The following is a 2,386-nucleotide window of genomic DNA, read 5'->3' on the forward strand; positions in this document are numbered from 1 at the left end:
CAAAATTACACTAAAACTTTACTTTTTCCCAGCATTTCCGCAGTTAACAAAACTGACACTAATAGTAATAAATTTTTTTAAAAAAAATCTAATAAAAACAGCTGAGATCAGGCAATTAATCCATCCTCATTTTCATACAATCCCCCATCCATACCCCTTTTAACAACAATCTTTCCCTTTTCCCACTAACAGTACACTCAGACTGACAACTCCAAAAAACCTAAAAACTCATTTCTTGCTGCAATATGAGCATGTTGTCATGGTTGCCAGGCTGCACGCAAGGAGAGTTGGGAAGAGCACGGCTGTAAGGCGGGGTTAAACTGAAGTACTGCCACGGGAGGTTGCACAACTGCTGCACACGCTCGGCACCCTTTTCCACTCGGATGACCATCTGGGAAGAGGAAAAATGGTGAGAAAAAGTTGCTCAGTTCTACTCTTGCGTCTTTGTTTAAAGATCTAGTTTTTTTTTGAAATCATAAATCATATTGTAGAATGTACCTGATAAAAATGTAGATTTATAGATAAACTTTTTTTATTTCTTTCATAATTTGGTTGCAAAAAAAATACATTTTACCAAATTTCAACTCTAAAAAACCAACCCATAAAAAAACTATAGTATGAAAAAATAAAAAATAAAAATCTGTTAAGAATTTCTATTTTACTTGATTTTTTTTGTGTTAACTGCAAAGAAATCCCACTAAAGGTATAACATTGTGCAGAATATCATCACATGGCCAATGGGAGCAGTACCAAAGGAGGTAGGGGCCCAATATGACGTAACTCGAGGGATATGCCCCCCACTGCCCAAAATTCCCTGTAGAAACAAAGAAAAAAATATTCATAAATCAACATGAAGAGCAATAATAATGATAATTTTATACACTATTCTGTAAAATTTCCACAGAAATATCTCCCACCAATCTCATCTCATATATACCACCTGGTATAAAACTTTTAAATTCTTTTCTATAATAAAACATCATGGAGGAAAATGGTAAAACTGCTATCATTTAACTATGACAGCACAAGGATTATCACACATCATTACATCTATAACTGTGGAGGGCGGCAGGACATAAGTTAGATTTTTTCACTTCTTAAGGGTAATCACAAATTTAATTTCCTATCCCAGTTCTTCAAAACACCCAAATGAAGAAATCCAAAAGGAGAATATAGCAACAAAATTTCCTCCCTGAAGTGAATGGACATCACTACTTACTAAACCTGCCATCATCTTTGGTTTTTACTATTCTTCCACAAAAATTCAATCTTCCACCCTTTCATTCCTTTACATCCTTATCCACATTCCTAATGCTCCCCTCCTCCCTACCTGAAACATGTTCAGATCCAGTGATGCTAGCTGGTGCAGCAAGGTTTGTGGCTTCAATGGTAAGTGCCTCTGTCATCTTGATAGCTTTGCTGGAGCCTGCGCCATGGATGACCTACCACCCTGATGCAAAAGCAGGCCATATAGGAGACTTACAACTCCACATGCATCAGTCACATGGCAAAGTGCCAATCAGCTGTGTTGGGTCGTCAGGCAGTGCCCTGACGGGTTTGGTGAAAAAGTAAAAGTTTAGATTTTGATAAAAAATTAAATTTTTATATAACATGATTGAATGTGAAGGGGAATATTATTATTTACAATAAATGATTACTGAGAAGCACCATAAAAAAAGGTGCACCCTTAGCCCTTCCACAGTAGGCTAGAGGATACAATGCAACACACATAGGTGGGTAATTTCAGACAAATTAAAACTTTTAGGAAACATGTCTTTTTTTTAAAAATTTGATAATGTAAAAAAAATTTTTCAAAAACTACTGCACACAGACATTCCTCAAGTAGAGGATGTCGAGTGTGCGTTGAGACTAAATCATGCTTTCTATTAATACATTTCTTACACAGACACTTCAATACTCCCACAAAATGTAATGTAATTTTAGTCATCCTCCCCTACATGCATGTAATATTATGTTTGCTTCTACAGATGGTTAAAAACAACATCACCATAGTTAATGAAATTTCCTGAAGGAGAGGCACTTTGCAAGTGCAGAGATGTGCCTCATAGCTGCAAGTATGATCTCTACAACACTACATCTTGTCCAGAGGCCCCTGCACATGGCTGAAGTACCATGAGATTTTGTCTGCCAGTCCAACACTGACACAATAGCTTACTACATCCCGTGCAGTAGAAGGAATCATTAGGAACATTAAAGGAAAAGACACTACAGTATCCTAGTTACTCTGTCTCTTTCTTAATTGGTAAGTTGCCATGATCTCTCAGATGAGACAGATAATCAAAGTGTCTCAAAAAAGAAATCAGTCAAACAAAATTTGAAACTTTCAACTATAATGAAAAAAAATAAGGATTGAAGCATGATCCAC

General features: G+C 36.3%; 1 protein-coding gene and 1 pseudogene across 1 annotated transcript in view; one reads left to right on the top strand and one right to left on the bottom strand.

Annotated features, from left to right (window-relative positions):
* Positions 1–2,386, top strand: part of LOC119587074 (S phase cyclin A-associated protein in the endoplasmic reticulum-like) — a 23,573-nt gene that overhangs the window by 12,726 nt on the left and 8,461 nt on the right. The gene's annotated exons all lie outside the window — the stretch shown is intronic.
* Positions 1–2,386, bottom strand: part of LOC119587070 — a 9,182-nt pseudogene that overhangs the window by 941 nt on the left and 5,855 nt on the right.

This window comes from Penaeus monodon, chromosome 22, assembly GCF_015228065.2.
Source record: "Penaeus monodon isolate SGIC_2016 chromosome 22, NSTDA_Pmon_1, whole genome shotgun sequence".
Taxonomy (NCBI): Eukaryota; Metazoa; Arthropoda; class Malacostraca; order Decapoda; family Penaeidae; genus Penaeus; species Penaeus monodon.